A 25,739-nucleotide genomic window follows, 5' to 3' on the forward strand; every position below is an offset into this window, starting at 1 on the left:
TGGGTATGCAGGTTTCCTTAAGCCAATGTCTTAAATTTCCAGTTGGATGTTAGCTGGATTTTGATCATTGTCTCACCTGCAGCCTGGTTAGGCTGTGAAAACGTGCCAGCATATGGTTCTGCTGCTGGATTATAACATTGGTCACCTCCATCAGAGCTGTTTCCTCTCCTTTGTGGCACAGGAGGGAGGAGTGAGCTTTCTGCAGGGCTGCCATCCCTCCTGCATCTCCCAGCTCTTCACAGGTCTGAGGGCAGGAGGGCAAAGCCTCAGCCATAAGGGACAGTTCTGGAGAGATTTGCACAGAGCTCCAGGCAGCATGAGGGGGCTAAAAAGCAGGAAGAAATCTGCTGTCCTTTCTGTGCAAATAGTGCTAGGCCTGTGCTGAAATACTGTGCTAAATCAGAGATTTACCCCCCCTGCCAATTCTGCAAGAAGAGAACCAGGTCCTGGTTGCAGGTTGGCTTTAACATGCCAATCCTGTGCACAGGCAATTCAAAGATAAAATATGGCAGGTTTCAGTAGCACATTGGTTTCCAGCTATTCTGGATCAACATCATTCCAGTTCCTGATCAACATCGTGATGAATGGTAACAAAACAAGAATTAAACTTGGATTTAGCTTAGATTAACCAACAAGTCTCCTTCAGACCCTTAAGAAATCCATTAGAAAGCAATTTGCACAGTCTGCTTGCTTTCTGGTTTTCAGGACACAAGCTCTTGCCCTTATGGCCAATCTTGCTGTTTCTGTGATTACACTGTTTTAAACCCAGAGCCTAAAAAGCTCCACATGTATTTAAGTCTCTCCCTGTACATATAAAGGCTTTGTATTTTTGTTTCAATATTATTATTATTTAAATTCTGGTAGGGTATTTTCTTTGTAACTCCTGCTGCTACACACATTAAACCAGTTCTGAAGTTAAATAGCAATTAGAGCAAGCGTTAAGATCATCAGCTGCTCAGGTCTGTTAAAGCAGAAACTATTCTTGAAGCAATCCAAGAAACACATCCCAGCTGGCCAAAGACAACACACCTTCCTCGTGAAGGACAGGGTTTTGTGCAGTTACAAGCAGCTGCATCAGACCACTGAGCTCAAGGGGAGCCCCAGCGCCAGCTAATAACGCAGCTGCAATGTAGATGTGTTCTGGGAGCAAACTGCGCTCTGGTTTGCTTTCCCAAAACAGAGGAGTTGTGCGCAGTGTCCCGCTGTCCTGTGAGCATGTACACTCATCGGGGAGACTCAAGGCAAACCTGCTTACAAACAGCGCAATGATGCCAGACCCAAAACCGTGACAAGAGCTGGGATTCAGGAGTACATGGGCTTCTTTTGGAACCAGCCATCCTCACCCCCACCTGGCTTTGGCTGGGGTTTCCACGGAAAGGGAAGATCCTTTCTCTGTTGTGTACAGAAGACAGGGCACATCCCTCGCCAGGCTGCAGTACTTGCAGTGGAGAATGCATTCCTGATTAGAAATAACCACAAATTCCAAAGTAATTTACAGCTAAAAGGAAGTTTAAACCCTAAAAATGTCCTTTTCTTATCTTCCTTTAGTCCTCTGGAAATTTAATACAAGAAAATCTGAGTTGAAACTTCTCAGATGTTTTGATTCACCTTAATTCTTAAATTCATCTTAAGTCTAAGGGCAGTTGTGTGATGTTCATCCTATACCACCTTTCAGGCAGTACTGCAAACTGCAAGGACTGATTAAGGAGAAGCCTGCATGAACACCCCTTCCCCTGTACAGCTGCTCTCATGGACCTCCTTCAGCATGGTGGGAGCCTGTAGCCATGGTGAAAGGAAGGAGGGTTTCTGGTGTGAAAACCTAACTTTACAATTGCTGCTGGTATCATAGGCACTCACAAGATGCCTTTCTAGGAGGAAGGAGGGAGTAGGACGTGCACATGCATGCAGGGCACACCAGAAGGGATGAGTACTGAAGCTAATGTAAACACAGCCCTCCTGAACATACAGGTTTAACCATTTGTCTGCATTTCTTGAGCTTTTAAGCACCTGCATTTAAATAATTCACACCATATTCTTTCAACCCTATCTCTGTTTTAACATCTCTTAAATTAAGGAACACAAGGGTAACACAGCATGACATTTTAAGCTATTTAGCTATTTACCTGGGGCCCTGGGTTTGCCTCCTCCTGCCTTGGGCAGGTCCCTGCCACGCACCAGCTCCTCGGGGTTTAGTTCTGCGGTCTGCACCCATCTTCCCCTCTCCTGTTTAATTGACAATTCATAAAATGCTGATTCTGCAGTGATTTTGCCATTTTCCTCTGAAATGGAGCATAGAAAGAACTCATTGGCTATACTAATACATGAGATAAAATGGATGGAGACTGCAGAACAGTAAAATAATAAAAACCAAAGACACCAAAACCATCCTTAAAACAGAAGAGAGCAGTATTGGGTAGGGAAGAGATAAGCACCTTGCTCTATATACTTCTCAAGTGCATTTTCTTTGGGGAGAAAACTAAAAATAAGAGTTCTGTATCCTAATACTCTCACGGAGACATTAGAAGATCATTACACTTGTAGACTTTGTGTCTTCCCTAGTCCATTAACATCCCATTCCCACACCTCATGCAAGATTTCCCTGGAGACGCCACCTTCTTTCATCACATCTGATATCTAATAAAGACATAAGAGAATTTAATAACAGACTGCACAGGGGAGACTTCTGCTGGAACAGCCAAGGCTGCTGCTGATGTGTTGAGATGCTGAGGAAGGATAAGAGTGACCAGGAAGCTGTGGGGTGTTTAGTTTTGGAGGTCGTGATGGTGAAGCCACTGATATCACCCCAGCCAGCCTAGACTTTGCATGAAGTGAGTCACAAGACGTTTCTCCAGCTGTTTCAGCTTTGCCTGATCAGGTCTCATTCTCTGTCACTTGGCTCTACACATTTTGGAGGGGGGAATACCTGGTCTGAAGGACCTTGAGACAACACAGCAAGTGAAGGAGACCAAAGTGGTTAGAATGAATTTGCACCCAGTTTAAACACACTCGCTGTATTTAACAGAGTATTCCTGGGTTGCTTAAAGTATCTGCTGCCCTGCTAGAGAAAGCAGCCCCAAAAGGTAGTGTTCGGTCTCCTACTAGAACAAGTATTGCATGAAGAACACAGTGCTTTTATGGCCCTGCTCTCCCAGCCCTGCTATAGTTTCCACAGCCAGATATTTCAGGAATTACCATTGGTTTTATGTGCACAAAGTGAAGCACCTCATGTGCACGCTGACGTGGACAGTGGGATTCAGTGCACCCTCAGCAAGTTTGCCGATGACACCAAGCTGTGTGGTTCGGTTGATACCCTGGAGGGAAGGAATGCCATCCAGAGGGACCTTGACATGCTTGTGAGGTGGGCTGATGCCAGCCTCATGAAGTTTAATCATGCCAGGTGCAAGGTCCTACACCTGGGTCAGAGCAATCCCAGGCACAGCTACAGGTTGGGCAGAGGAGAGATTCAGAGCAGCCCTGCAGAGAAGGACTTGGGGTGGTGGTTGATGAGAAAATGAACATGAGCCGGCTTCAGTGTGTGCTTGCAGCCCAGAAAGCCAAGCTTATCCTGGGCTGCATCAAAAGGAGTGTGACCAGCAGGTCAAAGGAGGTGATCCTGCCCCTCTACTCTGCTCTTGTGAGACCTCACCTGGAGTATTGTGTGCAGTTCTGGTGTCCTCAACATAAAAAGGACATGGAACTGTTGGAACAAGTCCAGAGGAGGCCACGAGGATGATCAGGGGACTGGAGCACCTCCTGTGTGAAGACAGGCTGAGGAAGTTGGGGCTGTTCAGCCTGGAGAAGAGAAGGCTGCGTGGAGACCTCAGAGCAGCCTTCCAGTATCTGAAGGGGTCCTATAGGGATGCTGGAGAGGGAATCTTCTTTTTCTTCTCTTAATCTGGAGCTGAGCAAGCATTTTCAAAGCAGCCATCTTGAATAAAACCACCTCAAGTGTGAAAGTGAAAAACCAAGGCAGCAAAAATACCATGTCACTTGTGAAAACTGGCAAGCTACAACAAACCACACTGACCTGATGGCTGGGCCTTGAGGTTCTTGTGGGGCTTGTTCATGCAGTGTCTGCTAGGTCCTTTGTCAGTCAGTTCTAGTGCATCTTTTACAAATCCATGTTCACATATATTCGCCTTGCAGAGATGTGCTGGGACATCTTCTATAAAAGCTTTGATTGCTGGTGACAGGTGATTGGCTTCACTGCAGATTGTCCATGATTCCTCTCAGGTGCGTGTTTAAATAGAGAAGAGAATAAGTCAAGTACAGACAGATGCTTGGTTACAAATATATTAGATATATATATATACTATAAGGTAAATATAGATAAGAAATGGAAGATGTCTATTTGCTGAGAGCTGAACCAGGTACCCAAGGGTGATGTCAACTGTGCCCTTTAGAGCTCAGCTCTCAATTTTGGCACTATTTTGCTAAGAAGGAGAAACATTCAGGATACACTGGTAGCTGCATCAAGGTTATTGGTAAGTAAAGAACTTAGAACCCTTTCACTGCCTCTTTCTCACTAAAGCTGTGAGTTTGGGTTTTGCTACACTAAACGCATCTCAACTTCTTTTTAACTGTTCAACGTAAATTGCCAGATTTCTTACATGCTTAAGGAGATTCCCTCCAGGACGGAGTACAGTTGAGATTCATTTCCAAGCTGTTTTCTGTTTTCTTCCAGCAACATCACTATATTTTTCTTGTTCCTGCACAGGTTCGTTGCTTCCCTTGTTCTGGGCTCCCCACACTTGGTGTCCTCATTCTGCCTGTGCAGATGCATCCACATGGACCTGCTGCATCACCCACTTCTACAGCTCCCGATAGGCCCCACCACTTTGCTGTTGGAGCAGGGACCCACAAGGAAGAAGAGGTTTGCAAAGTCCAGAAATAATCTCAGGGAGAAACAAGGAAATGCTGAGTGTTGGTTACTTGGCAAAGGCTGCGCGTTTGCTGCCGCTGTGGAAAACGCCTGGGAGGCACCATTAACCCAAGTCTCATTGCTAGGGCTTGGCTTGTGTCCACACTGCTAAGGACCAGCACCCTCTGAAGGGCAATGGTTGCCCTCATGCTGTGAGCTCCCTGCAGAGCCTCACACACCCTGGGTCAATAATTATTGTATCAGGAACCTCTTTGCTTTAAAGTTTAAATTCCCCAAGTGATGGGAGGAGTGCAGCCTGCCAGCAGGATGCTTTTGCAGCAGGACGTGAAGGTGTTTGGGGTTTTGCAGCATGGCATGGAGGTTGGTGGAACATGATGCCTCCTGAGATGGTAGGAGGATTGTCCAGGGTAGAGTTTGATCCAGCTCATGACAAGCTCTTCTGTCTGTGCAGCCTTGGAAAAAACAATACTGACAGCCATGTCGAGGTTTCTCCTTGGGAGAAACCAGTTGGTTTGCTCCAGAACAGAGACAGGAGGGAGCTCATATGCATGCCATGGAGACAGCCGGTGAGCAGAGCCTGGGGGAACAGAGGCAGCCAAATTGGCTGTGTAGACAAAAGGTGCTTTCATACCCCTATCGTGGTCTCACCAAGCGAGATGCTAAATAGAGCAAGCAATGAAATTTATGCTCACCGTCAGCCGGGGCTGGTCCCTCACTGCTTGCTCACCACGGTCACAACTATCTGTCTGGAGGTGTTTATGGTCCATGGTTTTTCATCCGCTGGGAACTCCTAGAGCTTGGCCAGATGAGGACAAGCTTTGTGCACTGGCTCTGCAGCTTTTAAAAGTTAATGTGACTCAACAGCAGCTCTTCTTTGTCTCATTCAATTGCCCTAACCTTTGATTTTGGGCCTGTAGAGGGGTTTAGGCTGAGTTTTAACCTTAAGATATAAGATACATTAAGCACTCTCATAAAATCAAATTAAATAGCGCACAACTGACTGATTCCAACAGTTCCCCATCCCATTTATAGTCCACATTTTCACTAATGCAGCTGTGGCTGAAAAGCAGTATAAGACAACCTCATTCTCTATCATACATAGTCCATTCAGAGCAATACATGAAAATGTTTACTTTAAAATATAAATGTAATTATAAAGGTATAATTACAGATAAGACTGTGCCTCTTTGAGCCACCTCAAATTATAGCTTCAAATTATAACAATAAAATAGGGTCAAATAAATGACCTCAATTAATTTCATTACAGAGTGGAGCAAACACCACTCGGCACGGGATAAGCTTACACTGCCTGACCTCATTTCATCTGTCCTCATACCCTGCCACGGAAGAGTGCCTGACAGCACATCAGGTGAGCCCTCCTTCCCAAAGACGTTGCTAAGCAATCAGCTGCAGGGTTATAAATGTTGAGTGCTTAATATACGGTACATGGGAGTAGGGATTAACTTTAGGTTCTTTTCTTTCCAGGTACCGAGGGAACTAGGATGGCTCAACTGAACTGCCCTGAAACAGTTTGGAATCAGAAATCAACCAGATTTAAAGCTGTCATCAGTATCTGTGTACAGACTGAACTGATTTATCGTGCGTGCCATGTGCTGAGTTGCAAAACCTTACTGTATTAGTGATTTAACAGGAGGAACAATTTGATTTGTCATTACTAATAGGGATGTAACCAAATTAGTCTCCCACATACTTTATGCTGATGAGGTCATGCTTAGATTTCCCTTTGTAGATTTATATTCTCCCTAATCAAAGCTAAGAAACATATCGTCTGAGTAACACTGTTATGAAATACTGTAGAATTTTCAGAGGGGTTTAGAAAGCCAAGAAAATCATGGAAGTAAAAATCAAATATAAGCTTTAATATTCAGCCCTATGCTGTACATTTGATTAAATATTAATTCACAGCCATGTGTTGGGTACTTACAACCAAGCTCTCTTGACCCATTTGAAATGCACGGTCACGTTTGTAAACTTGGCATTTGAAAAAGGACAGGTCAATGCTGTAGATCCCGCTTAAATCTTTCCTGCAGTTCTTGCTTAATTAGTGGCCTAACTCTGCCCTTATAAATTGTTGACTTGATCGCATTTGTGGAGTTAGGAAAATATTGCCTTAAGACAGAGCCTTTGAAAAATGCATTCTGTCTGCAATACTTTGTTTGGTTGTTTCTTTTAGCAAAGCAACAAGGGATGAAAGGATGGCAGCTGAATTCTGGTTTATTCAAAGGATCTGACTATTACAGAACTGCCATCTGAATGAGAACATTGGGGTTGGGCTGCTTTGTAGTTGAAGAGAGGAAAAAAGAAATAGCCACTGGGTAGAGCAGCTTCCTGAACAACATAGTGGGATACGATGTGAGATAAGAAGCAAGAGGCTTGTAGTGTGAGCTGGGATTTGGGGAGAAAGATGGTTCAGAATGCTGCCTCTGCTTCTGCCCTGCAGCTTCCCAGATGGTACCTTGCATCCTTGACCATGGCCAATACCTCCATAAATATCAGTGAATGATTTGCTACCATCAGCCCCTGCTTTGATCATCAAATAAGGCCAGCTCCATCCCACGGAGCCAGATTTTCCCCATCCGCAGCCATTGGTTGGTTCCAGTATCTTGCACTGAAATGTCTTGAAGGTTTTTGCTTGTGCAAAACTCTTAGCATTTCATTCGGTACCAGGGCTTTGATCTCCCCACTTGAATACTGCATTAATTCAGAGCTCCCCTGGGTGCAGGAGTTCACAGCATTAGTTAACCTCTTCTGGAAGTCTCAAACATGATTTGGAGGTAATTCTGTGCATTGTGACAGAAACAAAACCTCATCTTTAATTAAAGATAGAATAAAAGGGACTTCTCTCCTTAGCCTAACCAGAATCCAGGCACCAACTATTTGCGCTGCTTTTTCACTGCATTGAAGAATAATTGCAAAGTCAGCCTGCAAGTCTCATTTGTGGTTGGAAAAGAGGACATGTTCCTGAATACCACCAAGCACCTGTGAGCAATGAGCTAGCTAGATCCTCTGCATTCAGATGCAGAGCTGGCTGAAGCCTGAGCTTTCCACTTCTCTTCCCAACAGCTATTAAGTGTGTCCCAACCACTAAGGGGGTAGATGGCGACTATCACCCAGTGCCAGAAGGCAGCTTTTTGCTGGTGGTGGTGGTCACTTCTGTGTAGGACTCCAGTCTATACTTGTTGGGGTTGGTTTGTTTGTTTGGTTTGTTGTTTTGGTTTTTAATCTAATTACTTTTTTGTGTTATGTTTCCAGGTTCTGATCTGTAACCATTCAATGGAACGCTGCAGTCACTAAGGTCTGTGCTTGGTTTCATGCTCATCCTTCCACCCCCATGATTCTTACCTGCCTGCTCCTGGGCAGAACTGAGGATTCTGTGGGGTCAGTCCTGCAACCCTCTGACCATGTCCATGGGTTGCCAGAGCCTAGAGCCCACATCATCTGGTCCGGGATGGGTCCTACCAGTGCTTTACCATTGTATGAAAGCAAGGCGCATCACCACTAGCACATACAGCTTTCTCCTACCACCGTGCTACTGAGGTGGCCTGAATCCTAAGTTAAAGCCACTACCAATGTCTCCTTATCATCTCAATGGAGAAACAAACCCCTCTTTTGAGTGGACAGGGCTGCCACCTGGAGGCACCCCAGTTTTCCTACATAGTCAGTGGAAACAAGGAAGTGCCAGTGCAAGACGGACTGCAGGCTCCAGAGATATCCGACTGGTCACATAGGACATCTGAGCATCCATTTATGCAGTCAGGAGATGGCAAATTTGGCACCTCAGTTAAGCAGATGTTCTGTGCTAGCGCCTCCCTGGGGTTAAGGATTTAATCGTGGAGCAGGGTGGTTATTTGCTCCCAAACCCTCAGGGGTTTTCTCCCCAAGGCCCAGGTTCAGGCAGGACCATCACTCCCACCTCCCCACTGATGTAACACTGTTAAATAAACCAAGACCTAATGCACTTCCATCTTCCCCTGTGACCACAGGCCCCTCACAAACCCCTTCATCATCAACTCTTCTCTGGTCAGTACCACACTCTGACTTGTTCTGCAGAAGTCTTGGTGTTACCCAACAGCACCAGCTTCCCACGGGGACCGGCAATACGTGCAGCAGGGTTGTGACAGGGCTTGTGGCACCACGGTGCTGCCAACGTCAGGAGCTTTGAGCAAGAGGAAACAGCCTCACAAACAGATTTCTTGAGAAGTCAGTGGTGAGGCAGAAACGAAAGACGAAACCAAGTACCCAGAAATTCACCCCATCAGCACACAGCTGCCTCCAACCCATCACCCCTCTCCTGCCTGGGCCAGGGGATGGTCAGCACAGCGCTGCTTGGGGCTTCTTCGTACAATGTTCTGGGCAGCAAAGTAGCAGAGCAAGGAGGTGGAGGGGAGTCGTGGTGGGGCATGTTGCCCCTAACACCTCACCTGGTGTGGTGGCCAGGGTGTTTCCTGCACCTCTGTGTCCTGGCCCTTTTGCAATACCTGGAGCAGTAAGTACCTGTTCAGCAGCAGTAAGGAGAGGGGTAAGGAGAGGAGGCAACCTCCCAGGAGAACACAGGAGATCTGTTATGGGAATTGGAAACCCTTCAAATGTTCACGTCCCATTAGAAAGCCACCACCAGCCTCCACCGTTCAGGGGCATCCCTGGGAGATGCAGCCAGTGCAGCCACTTCAGCAAAAGGCTGCTCCCACAGAAGTGTGGCTCTGAGGGTTGATTGCTTTTTTCCCTAAATAACTAATGTGGGGAAAAGGCAAATGCAACCACGGAATTTCCAGAATCCATGGAAACACCATCATTTTGGCACCCGTTTCTGTTTCATGTGCAACATGGGGCAAAGAGACCCTGATACCTTCACATGTTTTTAGGTTGTGTCTTACTCCACAGGCGACATTTCGTGCACTGTTAGGAGATGCTCCAAATGCAAGCCATCACCTGGCAAACAAATCAATGGCTGCTTCTTTGGTTGCCTAAAGAACAGATTTAGTTCCCCATTCCCAAAGTATTGGATGAGTAAAGGTTTTCCCTCAAACCTCACAGACTTGACAAGGACCTACGGGTCTGTTCCCAGGGGAGCGGCTGTTTTAACTCCTCCTAGCCTGGCAGTAGGAAGCCCTCCCAGCAGGAAGCCAGCCGTAGATCACCATGATGTTAACAAAAACAGAAGGGAAAAAAAAGAGCATTTTCCAAACCTGTCTCATTTTCAGTTTTCAGTAAAAATTATGAAGGGCATGAATTTTTAGGCAGCCATCAAGTAAATTCACTAAGCTGGTGACAGGATTCTGTTCTGACTGTTTTACTTGCATGACCTAGAGCAAATCTTACCTCTTGTCTTCCCTGCCCCTTGCCTTGCTCCTAAGTTTTTTGTCAGCACCAGTTTCACCATGGGAAATTTTCCCTCTTTCCCTGGGTGGGTTTCTTCAGTTTGCCAAGGATTCTGCTTCTTGTGCTAAAAAATCCACATGGAGATGGAGAGCTGAACTCAACCCAGCCAGCAGCGACGGGTGGTTGAGGACTCCAAACCCAAACCTTCATTTGAACATTCACCATCACATCTCTTCCTGCAGAAGCAAAAACCTTCTCAGCTAAAATTGCTTCTTGATGTCCCCACTTTGCCCCTTGTATGTGGAGGGTTGGAGCAGAGGTCAGTTTGACCCCCTCACTAAATGGGGGAACTTCAGCTGAAGCAGAGGATCTCAAATCATAACGTTAAACCAGATAACAGACTAACTCCATCTCAGTCTCAGCTCAAGGTGACAGCATTGTTGCATCCCTGGAAATGATAGGTAGCACCGTAGTGTACCACAGAACACCAAAGAGCACACTTTGCCCATCAAAACATCCTCTCTCCAGCTAGTATTTCACTACCCTCTTACAGTACTTTCCTACATGAATTGCTCTGCTGAGCAATAATCTTACATACAGCCATTAAGGCAAGGCTCTTCCTGTCTGCCCCAGGGTTTATGCAGCATTTCCACTGCTCGTGCTAATGCTGCAGCTCTCATTCAAACACCTCCCTCTTCTTCACTCACCTCAACGCCATCAAAGTCCTTCTCACACCAAACAGCTGCATCTCTGTACCCAACAGCAGAGTAAACCATTGCCAGCAGGATTTTACCCCATTACGTTCACACACTGCCAACGTGCAAACCCCGGCTTCTCCAGTTTGTTTGAAACCAGTCAGTGCCTTTTGAATTATTATTTCACATGGTTTGTGGATCACTCCTCTCAGCATCTTGCTGGGGCCGGTTCCTCTCTCTTCATTGGGAAGCATTGCCCTTGCAGCCAGGGTCTTGGTGCTAATGCTAAAGGAGAAGCAGTTTTAAATTCCCTTTCTATCTGTCCTGAAGACGGGATATTATGGAAACACGGAAACATAAAGGGAGTGTAATACAATCAGCATGCATGGATTTGGAGAGCAAGTATCGAAACAAACCTTATTCTGAGATACATTTACCGAGTCTTTCTTTTAAAAGGAGTGAAGATTTCCCACCCCATAAGAGTTTGCATTCTGGCAGCAGCCCTCCAGGGGAAAATCAGAACATAAGGAGCAAAATAAATAGCATTTTTCCACTCAAAACAGGCCAAAGATAAAAACTTTATCCTCTATTGCATCCATGCGATAAAGGCAGGTGCCCAGCCTTTACTTGCCTTACCTAGAACAAATCTTACCTTTTGTCTTCCCTGCCCCTTGCCTTGCTCCTAGTGTGTTCAAGGGACAGTTGTGCCATTTAACTTTGCTGGTCTGGAGGTTTAGTCATTCCTTAGCAAGAGCAGTGACTTCCATGAATTAAAATAAACCAGTAAAAGAAAAGGTGTCATTTTATTCCTGCCCCAGGTTGAGGGGTTGGCAATGTAATGCTGCCCATTGGCCCCATTGAGTTTTGTTGGGAGACAATGTCTTCATCCCTTCAGTGCACTGTGGGGTTCCCTGGGGCAACGTGGCCACATCAGGACAGTGCTATGAGATGAAAACCATAAGGCCATGCAGACATCCTGTCTGGGGATTTAACATTCAGTTTTCCATCATTTTTACCTTAGCCACATCCACAGGCGTTTGGAAAACCAGCATGGAACTGTCCTCCAAGGATGCTGGTGGACTTATTCCACAGAGAAATGAATCCAACCACATTCAGTGCCCTGGCTGTGGAGATGCCCCTCTTGCACTGTCCGAGGGTGGGCTCGCTGCTCCAGGCTTTGATGGGCAGGATGGAGAAGGGATGCTCTCCGGATGTGAGCTGATGTGCCTGAGCAACAGCAGCAGCACTGGCCTTAAAAGACTTTTCTCTTTTTTAAATAACACATCAAGATTACATTTTTTTCCCCAACTCTGTCCCATCCTAGAAAGAAGCCCCTGTGTAATTCCCATGCTAATCAGATGAAAGCTTGCAAAACACATCTCCTTCAAGATGTAGGGGCATGTATTCAGTTAACTCCGCGTGACCTGTGAATCTGACAGTGACACACGCCATTTAGATCCATGCAAATGAAAACCTTGCCCACGCCACAGGCACACTGTTAGCTTTTCCCATGCTGCTCACATGGAGCTGGAAATGTTCGATGAGTGAAATCTTAGCGATGCATTTCAGCAATAATTCATGTGCTATACATAATTTAGGACCTCGCTGCAGTCCCCCCCGTAACACACGTTGTACAGCGTGTACACAAAGGGCCAGACAGCAGCTCTAAGGAGGCTCTAGGCGTAATCCACAGTAAGAAGAGGTTTGATCCATCTCCAATTTGCACCTGCCAGATCATGAAGAGAGCTAATTGGATTAAAATATTGTAATTATCATTTCATTTATGTGCGCTAAAACCTTAGGGAAACGTTTTAAATGGCAGAAACTTTGAGGATGCAGTCTCTGAAGTCTGCTTCTTAAAAGCCTAATGCTCTCTCCCTCCTCCATTGCCTGAGACTGGAGTTTTATTCCTAGGAAGAAGTGAGCTTGATGGGTGATGTGTATGTAGCTGGTGTAGCACACAGACCACAAAACACTGCTTGATTTGACCACGGTCATATTTATCAAGGCTACTTGGATGCCTTTGATGGTATCAGTTCACAGTGATTGTGCCCAACTCTCCCTGCTGACCCTACCCAGGCAAAATCAGCTTTAGAACACTCATAAAGTGTGCTAAAGCTTTAGAACATGCATAAAGGACTTGGCTCTGGAGTCCAATGGATGCCAGTTGCAGGAGCAACTGTGAGTATGATATAGCATCACTCCCCGTGTCTCCACAGGGAGACAATCCAATGTTCTGGGGGCAAAAAGCTGCTCCTGGATGCCTCAACGAGGGTGAAACCAGGAGCAGCACCCAGCCCCACAGACCTATCTCATAAGTGGGACACACGTCTCCAGAAGGGGCTGGAAAACCACCTGCCTGGCACATCTTCCAGGAGGAATCCACCAGGTTCCCACAGCCCAGCACTGCCATGGCCTCTGAAACAGTGGGGAACAGGGACGATGTGTTGCCTCTGTGCTGATGGATGTCACCAAAGAGCAGGGAAACTACTCACACGTGGTGCTGTGCAATCAGTTTCAGGGAATAATGAAGCAGAATACAAGAAAGGCCAAAAATAACCCAAACCCGTGTCTCCTCACACCTCTTTTGAGGAGATAACTCTGTGTAGGGCAGCAGATTTGCTTGGCAGATTTACAAGCCAGACTTGGGCTTTCCCCACTCCTGCATCAGCCTGGATCACATCTGAAGTCACTCCTGTCAACTTGCTCAGTGGCAAGTTCTGTGTCATAAGATGTCTCATTAACTTCTGTATTTCTTCTGTGATGATGATTCAGGAATAAGCAGTCACAGCCATCATGAGAAATAACATGCAGTGTTGCAATGCTCATTTTCACAATAGCCTTAGGGTCTGCTCTGGTTTCCTGTGGAGCTGACACGGAGCTAATGATCAAGAGCAACTTTAAGCTTCACAGAATGGCCAGGCCTAAGTGTGCAGGAGTTTTATGTGTTCATCAACAGCAGAAAGGTGGCAAGAGAAGAACAAATAGCACCCTTATGAGGGGAAAACGACTGGAAGGAAACTCCATTTTAGAGAGTGTATTAGCCCTTTACATGAGGACACGAGGCTTTGACAAGTCTAGTTTGTACCCGAGGTCCGGCTCATGTCAATGGTGAAGCTGGGGAGCACATAAGGGCAGCTTTAGTAGCTGCGTCAGCACCTTGCATGACTATTGGCAGCCTGGAGCGTGCCGCTGACACATTTACCTGATCTCAAGGTTACGGTTTCGTTTCTGGGGCAGCCAACCCAATACACAATACAATGGATCTGATTTTCAAAGGGCAAGCACCCCACCCTGTCTGGAAACCGGAGACTTTGTAAGACAGATCCTATTAGACAGGCAGAAATCAATGCCTGCTCAGGCATTACTCATCTGGAAACTCTGTCCTGTGAGTCAGCCAAGGCGCCTGGTGTACCTGGCGAGCTGGAAGGGAATCCGGTTTTGGGATTGTTTTTCTTTCCATCACCCCAAAGTTTCCAACCGGAGCTGCACAGGCAGCAGTCAGCATCGCTGGGAAACTGCCCGGCCAGAAACACAGTATGAAACCCATTTCTGGTCTCACTGCACCACAGCTAATGTGTCTAAAGAACGTTTGGCTGAGGAGTTCCCTCTCCCCAGGAAAACAGCAAACAAGCAAACCTCACCAAAGCAAATTATTAATGATCTTCTGTTCAATCCATGAGCCCAAGGGAAAGGAGAAAAGCCCAAAAAGTAGAATTTGCCATTACCCATTTTTTGCTGGGATATCTCCAAGAAGGGCAGCACTCAGGATAGCTGTGTAGAGGCACCCCAAGCACAGTAGGTTCAGTCGCATCAGAATCAGCACTGCCATACAGTTCCTCCAAGCTTGAAGTCAGCAATGACAGGTCTAGACTGGATTTCTCTTCTCCAGCTGGCCATCCCAGAAAACCATCTGATCTGCCCATTTCCAACAGGCATAGCCCGCTGTGGACTGCAATGGAGAGCTGAGCAGCATAGTTCTTGTTAGTAGAACAATCACAACTGCCATAGACGCACGCAACTTGTAAAGGTATCTTACAACTATGAGTGCTTACTGCTGAATTTCCTTGCACTGGGTGGACACAGTGAAGGAATTTCACCCTTCACCAGGTTTAAGCCACCAGTACACCTCTGTACACAGTCAGTACAGCCTCGGGGGGCTGAAGCACACAGCAGCTCTTTCTCATCGCCGCTCAACAGGCGTTTGCCAGTTCTGTGTCCCACTTGTGCTATGAATATATGTTTGGTCTTTCAGGTCTCCACACTTGAACAGCCTTGATATAAAACTATCTTGGCTACAAAAGACAAAGCAGGTCAATGGAAATAAAACTTTCAATGTTTAGCTGTCAAATGCATGCTAATCATCATCTGTAACCCTTGTATTTCTATGAACCAAGGGATGTGACCTAGGTGCTTTGGAAAGGAAAGGATGGCAGCCCATCAGCACAACTGTTGTCTTAGTTTCCTTGAGACACAACAGCAAGTGTCCATTTCCAAAGCACAGAGGCTTCTGATGCCCAGCAGAGCTGCTTAGGTGAGCACCAAAGCATATGAGGAGGCTGACAAAACCCTGAAAGTCAGGGATCCAGCACAGCAGGACCCTCCCAGCTTGGTTCAGCATCACTGCCCTGGACCATCCAGTGGCAGAACTGTCAGGGAACCACAGTATGACTGACTCTCCCTGATAGTGGATGGCTGCAGAGCCAAAGGCTGTAAAACTTCAATGCTGTGCTATTCTAGAGATCCAGACCCAGTGGTGGTGATCTGAGTGCTGCACTCACAAGGATACAATTGCTATAAAGAATCATCTGAGATTTATGCCATGATAATGTTTCCATCACCGCTGGCTGCAGTGAGTTCCATCGCCTGGCCGCAGTCCCAGCCAGGATCAAGGGACCATTTATTCACAGATGCAATGATGCTGTGCAGGGCAGAGCTTCTGAGCACGTGCTGCTTTGCCTCACCAATGACACAGCTTGCCTGCTGTGCTGGCTGCTGAGGGATGCTTGAACAAATCTTTAAGCATCATTAAGTCTTTAGCACGGTTCGGAAGCAGCCCAATCTTTTCTTTGGGCTGTAATGTAGCTCTGTATTTTCTTACCATCCTTAGCATTTACTTAACAATGAGACTTCCCCACCTCCTGTCTTTCGAGGGTATCAGGCAGAGCCCCAGGAGATTGCTTCCCCAGCAGTGCGTTTATATACTCACCCATGAAATGTGGATTCTTCTTATGATGGGACAGGAAAAGGAGGCAGGATGCAACCAGGACCTGAAAATAATATTCTTTAGCATTGAAAGGAAAACATGACAGCTAGAACAAGACTTAGCCTCCATCTGGGGATATGGGATATGATAGGGCTATAATCCAGCTCCAAGCTGCATCAGACCACTCCTCCTTTTCGCAGGGAAAGGCCAAGCAGAAGGATGAAGAAGTCTGCTCAAAGAGACACAGACGGCCGACCCTGCTCCTCTGGGCTTCAGGAAGAGCACAGACACGATGAGGGAGCCATTTGTCTGCCACCCCACAGAAACATTTCTCTCATGGTGTGAACGAGCACCGCGGAGCGGATCGCTCAAGATTAAATTGGATCGAACTGTTACAGCTCCGCTTTCCCACGTGTGGTTTCAATTTAAACGCTATACATTTCATGGCAAGTTATTAAAACCATCTTGGCAAGGAGAACTCCTCTCTGGAAGGAAAAAACACTCACCAGGTTTGCAAGCCCACAGGGAAGCCTGAAGTGAAGTTATCGGTGAGGCTTCCGAGCAGAGGCGGGGGAAGAGCTGAGGTATTTAATCAGTGGATGTCAGAGCGGGAGCCCTGCGGAGCAGCCTGGCCCTGCTCTGCCGTATCAGCTGCTCACCAGGTTCACTGTGGTCAGTGCAGCGGTCCCACGTGTTGTGCCCAGCAGCACAGATGCTTCTGGAGCAGAAGCTGAGCGCTGCTCTGCATGGCGCATTTGGAGGCAGCAGGACCTTCTGGGCTGGATGCATGGAAACGTTTGTGAGTACTTGTCAGTGTAAATTAACAGATAAGCAGCATGAGAGGCCTGGAAATGTCACTGTTCTGTGAAGCCCCATCCTTCTTCTGTGAAGGCTCATCTGTCCAGTTTCTCCAGTAATCTTTGCATGAGGTAGATGTAGAATGTCACAAGGAGTTTTGGTATAGGTCACACAGAGATGATCACAACTCTCATGGACATGGATAGCCAGTTCGGTGTGGCTACTGCTCCCTGCTGGGAAAGGGAAGCCCTCCAAGAGGAACATCTTTCTCTATTGCTCGCTGAACCCACTAACCAAGAGCAAAGAACTGTAAGGAAAAAAGGCCTTGTCCAAGTGTTCGTGGCAGGGCAGCAGGGTAGCAGACCTTCCTCCTGCTCCCCAGTCCAGGAGGGAACACAAAATGCCAGCCGTGGCAAGGACAGCGCAGCAGACACTTGTTCTGTGCTCTCCAAGCTCTACATCAAGCCTCAGAGGACTGAGCTGCAAAATGTTCAAAGCTGGTTTCTGTTCCCAGCTGTCACAACCCAGCAGGAGCAGCACTGGCCCAGGCTGTCCTGCTCCATGCACTTCCCAAGCCTTGTGCATGCTGTTGGAGCAGATGTTCACAAGCCGCTTGGGTCTGCTCTGTGGCTGAGTGGTTTTCCAGCCTGAGGTCTGCATCAGCCCAGGTAGGCACAGGCATCATCTGTGAGAAAATGAAGCACAAAGCTCCTGCCCTCATCCTTATGCAGCCAGCATAAAACAGCCAGCACAGGGGACCGTGGGTCAAACAGTGCTGGAACCTCAGCTTACGGAGGGGCACTGCTAGTGGCTTTGTGGCTATATGGGATCAGAGACTGTTGGAAAGAGTGAGCTGAGGGCCAGGCTCTCAGATGCAGGCACTGGAGCCCTGTGCTCAGCCAGCAGTGATTAGCTGGGGAGCATCAATCCAGCCCCCGTGTCTGAATGCACCTATTATTATTATCATTATTATTATTAATAATAATAACCAACACGGCTGCAGGTTCCGGGGCTGCAAGGGCTGAACGCGGCGGTGTTTCGGACTCGTTAGCCTCTCTCGCAGCACTACACCGGGCGGCCGCACGGTGTCACACTGAGCCCGGCTCCCGGTATTTAGGGGGCCGAGCCATCCAGCTCCGGCCGCACGGTGATGCGGCTGGGCCGAGGGGTCAGACGAGAGCTGCGTTTTGTTCCAGAGGGGTTCGATGCTGCCTTCATCCTACCCGGGAGTGATGCTCCCAGCCCAAAAGGCTCGGTGGCTTCACGGCGCAGCTTGCGGTCTCCAATGGGTTCACGGAGCATTAGAGCTCACATGGAGTGTCTCACTTGAGCAGCAAGGCAGGAGCACGGGGGAGCCAGGGCTTCCTTCCGTGGCATCATCAGGGAGGAGAGGCTGCTGAGGTGCTGGTGCTTGTGCCAAACCCCACAGCCACAATGCTCCAGCACAAACAGCCCCACAACCGCACTAAGGACAAGGGCTGCCAGGAGCCTCGGGGGAGAAACGTTATCCCTGTTAATGTGCCAGGTGGGAAAGCTCTCAGGACTTGAACTGTCTGCGTTTGACTCGAATATTGTGCTTTATGTTCGAGTATGGAGGCTTTAGCACTCCCGTATGGAAGTTAAGCAGAGAGCGGAGGATGGGGTAAGGGGGTGGCTGGTCTGTTCTCCCAAGTAACAAGTGATAGGACAAGAGGTAACGGCCTCAAGCTGCACCAGGGGAGGTTTAGATTGGATATTAGGAACAATTCCTTCCCCAAAGGGTGCTCAGGCATTGGAACAGGCTGCCCAGGGCAGTGCTGGAATCACGGTCTTTGGAAGTGTTCAGAAATGCATAGATGAGGCACTTAGTGACACGGTTCAGTGGTGGACTGGCAGTGCTGGGGTAATGGTTGGCCTCAATAACATCAGGATCTTTTCCAGCCTGGTTGTTTCTATGATTCAGTGGCTCAGTACCCACTCCCCAATGCAAGCAGCTTCCACACAGCTCACACACTTGACCTAAAAGTACATCTGACTCAGTAGAGGCAAACCCTGGTGCTGTGAAGGCAGGTAAAGCAGGCTGGGTTATGGGAGCACTGCCTGCTCCCTGCCCTGAGCTGCTGGGCTGTTACAGGAGGAGAAGCTATGATTTGGCAGGAAGATTGGATAGGATAGCTTTGCTGCAACTTAAACATGAAACGTTTGCTTTGCTGGAAGATGCCAGACCCGGCTTTAAAAACCCTCAAAGGTCCCAAAGGAGAAATTACAAAAGAGAGAGAAATAAACCTGGTAGCTGTTGGATGCAATCAAGTCATGCCCCAGCAGAACAGGGGGTGATGGTGGAGGTGGGAAGAGGAGCAGTTTAGCACATGGCAGAGTTAAAAGGCTCACAGGGATCTGTAAGGGCAGTGCAAGGGAGCTCTGCACACCCAAAACACACTGGAACAGCGAGGAGCCGCGGTGGGAATGACACAGCGCAGCAGTAACGTGCTGACTCAGCAACACAACCTCCTGCTCCTGTGGGTATGGAGCCACAGGAGCGCGGAGCTGTGCTGGCAGCTCCAGTGCCCGGGCATCCCCCGGAGGAGCCCGTGCTGGCACAGGCACCTTCCACTCTGCAAACCGGTGCAGGCAACACTTAGCACAGAGGGCTAGTGAAACAAGGAGATAAAATACGTTTGGAAAGAACAAACCAAGCCAAGAAGGAAAACCGAGTGTCCTGGGAACCGAGGCAGCTTGGATGTGCTTACACAGCCTGCGATCCATGGGACAAGCAGCTCAGATGCTTCCCTGAGCAGCTGGGCAGAGCCAGCCACCACCACATGCAATTAACTGCTTCATTACCATCTGAGCAAAACAAGCCCATCAATCTCTGCTGCCTTTACCCAGAAAAGAGACTGACTTCGAGACAAACATCACCCTCCAGACTGCAGCCATGACCAGCAACCTCCAGCCTGGCTCTCTGCAGCAGTCCTGGGGAGCAGACTTCAGGTGTCCTCCCCTCTTTCACACCCCAGCAGTGAACCAGTGCTCAGCATCCCCATGAGCTGAGCCACCTTCAGTGTCAGCAAATATCTGCTGAGGTGGAGCTTAGACCCCGTGGGATGTGATGAAGATGAGAGCAGAAGTCGGCCTTCAGAGGTGCATCCTGACCACCAGTGCCTGTGCTTGCTGTATGCAGCAGGTCTGGGAAGCTTTAACCAGGCAAGTAAAGGTCAGAGAGTGCTTTTAGGATGAGAAAGCAGCCTGCCAAAGGGAAAGGGAGCCTACAGCACATCAGTTGCTTTCAGAGGACCAGGAGAAGCTGTGATTTTCAAGCTGCAGCTCAGAGGCACTACAGGCCTCAACTTACATGGCACAACACCCTTCTTTTACAGCTGCTTAGATGTTTCTCACAAGCTCTCTTCTTCCTCCCAGACACATCTCCAGATAAGGGTTCAGGTGGCAAGCAGAGAGCAAAAGCTCCCCTGGCATACAGGAGGAATGGGGAGGACTCCGACATCCAAGGTTAAGCTTCAAAGTGCCACTAAAAACAGACTCTGGAGACTTCAGCATCTAAGACTACTGAGAAGATTAAGTTCTGAGTACAGTGAAGAGAACTGCACTTACCTCTGTTATGAGGTACAAGTGAGTTATTAGAGGGATTATTCCTGGTTGTTTGAGATAACGAGATGGGACAATCCAGTCTTGCGTTTCCAAGTCTTTTAATAAACTCTTCTGTAGGACAGAGATAACATACCTACAGTGATGACTTCAACATTACCTGTGTGATGGCACGTTAGCCTGCTGGCATTGTGGTTAGCAGGGGAAGCTAAGGGGCACTGCATTGTGCGGGGTTGAGGGAGACATCGCTATACAATATCCTACAGACTCCACTACAGCACAGTATTGCAATGCCTGCTGTGGGGATGCCCAAACAAATGCTCACAACAGTGCCCTCAGCCTGAACATCTCTGGAGGAAAGAGAATTGCCCATAGGCTGAGACAGGGGCTTGGCAGAAGTGGTGCAGGTCCAGCAATCTGCTCCCTTGGGCAGGGGAAGGGCCCAGCTCCTCACTCCAGTCCCATTGGGCTGAGGTGCTCTGCTGGGTGAGAATATGAATAAATCCCTTTGGTGCAGGATGTTGACTTGCCTCTTCTGTTGTACCTCATGTAACGTCTGTGCAGGGTTGACTGCGGTGTTCTACGCCTGGTTCCTCAGGCAAAAGAGCTCCCTGCTCTGTGACAGGGGAAACTGAGGCACAGAAATGATTTTGGAGCCTGATGCAGTGCCCCTGGAAATGGCTGCAGAGGCTCTGCCTGAGTCCCAAAACTGACCTAATTCACATGGGGAACAGGGACATGACTCCCAGCTCCCCAAATCTCAGCTCGCTGCCTTCATCGCCCAGGGTGCAGCTCCAAGGGCTGTGAAGGCAATCAAAGCAGAAGGATCATTTCTTCTTTAGCTGCAGGCTGGGCTTGGGAAAGCAGTGCTTTTACAGCCCCAGTCCTGCTCAGCTCCCCATGTGGCACACTGATAGCACCCACAGACCTGCTCGGTTCTTTGCAGGAGTGATGCTTTCAGTGTGACACCAGTATTGCCAAGTGCTAAGGAAATCACAGCTAGCTCACAAGGATGGGAGAACTGCTGTTGGCAAGCTGGGAAGCAATTCCTTTAGCTGATTATTAATTGCACATAAGGAAATTTTTGCGATCAGGGAATCTTCCTTCCCCTTTAGACACTGGGCTCACAAGTCACAGCGTTACCTCCCCCTGCTTCCTTTCTCATAATGAGAATCAGAATGATTTAGTTGGAAAGGACCTTAAAGCTCATCCAGTTCCAACCCCCTGCCACAGGCAGAGGCACCTTCCACTAGACCAGATTGCTCAAAGCCCCGTCCAACCCGGCCTTGAACACTTCCATCTTCCTTGTGTTTGATCTGTTACCTTGTTGTAGATTCTAGTGATCTTAAGGAGAGAGTTCACACAACTGCGAGTTCAATCTTTCAGCAGCTGACCATCCACACAAGAATTAGCCTCTTCTTCCTCGTGTGTTCCAGTTGGCTCAGCTTTTAGCTGTTGGTTCCCATTAGACACTTGCCAGCCAGATGGAGGAGCCGTGCTTATCGGATTAGTGTACCCAGCACAGGCATTCACAGGGCAGTTGTGCTGTGTGTGCAATTAGTCTTCTCTGATACACTCATAGACTGCAAGCCTGAGGATTTCCAATCCCTTAGTCATTCCCGTGGCTTTCCCCTCACAGTGAAGCACTCCGGAAACGCTGTTTCTAGCAGCACGCCAGCTCAACACCTTCCCCTGTCCAGGCACATCTTCCTTTTTGGCAGGTGCTTAAACCAGTTTATAAATACCACAAATAAAGCGGCCCTGCAGAGGCTCTCAGAGCATCAGCGCTGAACCCCAGCAGCACACAGAGCACCAAAGGAGATATGATTTGGCAAGAAGCAATTTCCTCTGGCAGCTAAAGCCGTGACAACATCTGAGCCTTGGGAGGGCACTGGAAAGCCTCCAGGAGCAGCAGAGAGGGTTTCATCACACGGTGCTGGTGTGCTCCGTGGCTCCTGAGCTGTTTGTGTGCAGGGGAAGAGATTTGTAATGGCTTGGTTTAGAGTGAATGATTTTTCCGTTTAAAACCAAACTAATATGAATGATTGGTATTTATTTGCACTACGCAATTAGATCACATTATGAGAATTATTTGTTGCATGAATGGGAATTCGAGATTAAGAAATTAACACTGTTTTTTTTCTTTTCATTACTTACTGCAGCAAGCAAGGAGAAAAAGGATTAAAACTATGATCAAGCAGAAACCAGCAGCCTCTCTACATCCCCTGCTCCTGCCAGGGATGAGTGGATTTTCCCTGGAGCTGCTTGAAAATGCCCTCAATGCAATAGGTAAGACAACATCACTTTCCTCATGGGATTTGATTTTAGCAAAACAATGGGGAAAACAATCCCCTTGGGCTGTGTCCCTTGGGATGGCGGCTCCTTGCTTCTACTTCAGCCTGGCCAGGGTTCTGCTGCTGCTGCCCCACCAGCTCCCAAATCACAGCTCAGGGCTGCATCCCCTGCAGGCTTGTACCTCGGGGTGACTGGGTCCCGCTTTCTACTTGGGTGATTGTAGTAAGCACCACCAAGTCTCTGCCTAAGTAGCCCCTAAGCCTGCCTACTTTACACCAACTGATTTTTGGTTTCTTTACTGCAGTAACTACTATGCTCTTGTGCCAGCGTCAAAAGTTGTGTGGCGGCAGCATCTGAACGTAAATCTGCACCCAAAACTTCAGCTTTTCACAGTGGAAGTTTTTGAGACTGATGCTAGTCAGAAAAGGAGCCATGTTTCAAATGCTGTCTATGGGAAAGAAATAGGGAAGAATTTTCCCTGAGAGTTTAACTCCATTATTGTTCCTTTAATGAGAAAAAAAGTGAGAAAATAAAAGTAGGAAAAAGGCAGAAAGGAGAATGTGAGTAACAAACTGATGGAGAAAACACCTTCAGTACAGGTGGGCAAGGTTTTCCTACTTTGTTCTCCAGACAAAGCTGATGTCCTGTCCTGAAACAAACTCAAACCTGTGGCAATTAAGAGCTATAATATTGTCCCTGAATGAATCTGTGGCAGCTTTATGTTCTTTTTCAACACACCTGGGCCAAATTAGTTGAATTTCCATATTTGAAGAGAGCTTTACACAGGGAGCATAGCAATTTGTTTCATTAGTTTGTAAAATGAGGAAGACTCACTTGTAGGCAAAGATGAGCTACAAACACTGCCTTAAACTTTCAGTATTCGTTCCCTTCTAGAGAGGCCATTTCCCTCATTAGATCCACATTACCCTTTCCACTAACGACAAGAAGTCCTTCTAGACAAAAGCAGACATTTCAGAGACCGACATCTAGGACTTTTCCACCACTTGGGCTTCCATCTCCCAGCGTTTGAGAGTCAAGGGATCACAGGGTTGTTCCCTTCATAAATATAACTTGCAAAAGTGATTATTTTCCTGTTTATAGCAATTATTAATTTCCAGCTTTCTGCAGATAAGCCAAAGAAAGTGGAATGAATTTAAAGAAACAAGATCAAAATAACCCCCTACCAGCAGGCTTTACTGCTGCACAATAAACATTGTGTGCTAATGAAGCATCAGTCACAAATGGTCGTGGACAGAAAAAAACAGTTATCTGTCAAATGCCTCAAAACGTGATCTCAAATGCTCCCCAAACACCAAGGGAAACATTATGATACACATCCTTTGCTGATAAAGCCCAGACAGTCTTGCTGCTGTTCATGCTGTTGACAGGCAACTTCTCAGGACTGAGGATCTATGTCTGGGACAACCCATGGCGGAGCCACCATCCCAGCCCTGAGGGATGGCTTTCTCCAAACAGCTTTAAAAGGCTGAGGCACTTGAGCATCATTTTCAGACATCTTTTAAGACTGATGTTTTACAGGACATCAGAGAGAAGCCAGCACAAATGCTATTCAGGACTATTTCTTCTCAACATCTTCCCCCAGTACTGACCAGCCCATTGGTACTGCAGCCTAATTCCAGCTAAAAACCTGAAAGTTGGCCATTGCTCAGATATTCCCTAGAAAACACTTACCTCAGCACCCTCCCTGCTGCTGTTTTATTTCTTCTTCATTATTAACTCAGTGAATAAAAGTCATGGTGCTAATAATGTTTTACTGCTCTGTGAACAGCTACGTAGAAGTGCAAAAATAGATTAAGTCTTTCTAGAGTGAGACATGAGTTTAGTACCTGGCATAGGGCTGGTTGCAGAAAATAAATCTCTGCAATATCTAAGGTACTTAGAGCTAAATGCTGGCTGGTTCTGCCATTCCCAGGCACCATGATCCCTCACATCATGGGCTGTGTCAGGCATCTCATGTTCATGAGAAAGAGCAAATGGCAGCATCACTCAGCAACAGTCCCTTTGCAGCTACCCCATGCGTGGGATCATTGGAAGCAGCAGGCAGGAGGCCTGAAGGTCCCACTGTTGGCTGCATCAACTTTGGATGCATGAGAATTTCTCTTCTGCAGACAAGCTCAGTCACAGACTTAACAGGCTGGTGGTTCTTTGCAGAGAGAAACTGAGAAGACAAATCAACTTCATACCTTTGAGTGAAACATGTGGGAAGATCATACTTTACACTTCAGAGCCTTCATGTTTAGTGAAAACAAGAAATGAAATGAGTTCATGAAAGACTAATTGCCCAGTTTGTTTTATGCATGAGCCCCAGCATTCCTAACACATGCAGTTACAGCTTGTTTTCAAAGAGACCAATTACTTCATTAAAACATCAACTTCACACTCGCAGATTTGCTATAACAAGTCTTATCCTCATCATCCTTTTCGGCCTAATATTTTGCCATTTTTTTGGTTTAGGAGCAAAGAAAAGAGAGCCAAATAAACAAATGAGTCTTTGCAGTATCTGTAAGTTACTAACCGCTATTAAACCCCAGGATTTAGGATCCACCCTTTCTTCTCCATTAAGCAAAGGACTACTGCGGGACTTCTAACCCCTTGGTGCAAGACCCACGGCAGCTCAGGCAGCCAGGAAGGACCATTGTGGCAGGATGCTCTTGCAGGTACAAGGACACCAAATGAGGGTTTGAAAGGAACCTGTACCTGGGAATTCAAAGGGCAAGATCAGAAAGCAATAGGGATGAAAGCTCCTTGAACTGGCTAATATTTCACTATCTGGAAGATACCCAAGGAGGCCACGTAAAACATAAGGTTTATGCACAGCAGAAACTGAAAGCTGGGTAATGGGGTGGGGGTAAAGGGTGAAAGAGGAAATAGCTAAAGAACCCTCAAAAGGAAGCCTACAGAGATTTCTTCCAGACAAGCA

The 25,739-nt window shown here is 47.4% G+C and overlaps 1 long non-coding RNA gene across 1 annotated transcript; it reads right to left on the reverse strand.

Annotated features, from left to right (window-relative positions):
- Positions 1-1,379: 1,379 nt before the first annotated feature.
- Positions 1,380-4,125, reverse strand: LOC130608641 (uncharacterized). The gene is made up of 3 exons (XR_008974592.1): positions 4,028-4,125; positions 2,124-2,223; positions 1,380-1,459 (listed from the first exon to the last, which is right to left on the reverse strand). It is a non-coding gene; the product is annotated as an uncharacterized LOC130608641 (long non-coding RNA).
- Positions 4,126-25,739: the final 21,614 nt, after the last annotated feature.

This window comes from Pezoporus wallicus, unplaced genomic scaffold (genome assembly GCF_028554395.1).
Source record: "Pezoporus wallicus isolate ANWC-B61680 ecotype Strahan unplaced genomic scaffold, APGP_CSIRO_Pwel_v1 scaffold_13239, whole genome shotgun sequence".
Taxonomy (NCBI): domain Eukaryota; kingdom Metazoa; phylum Chordata; class Aves; order Psittaciformes; family Psittacidae; genus Pezoporus; species Pezoporus wallicus.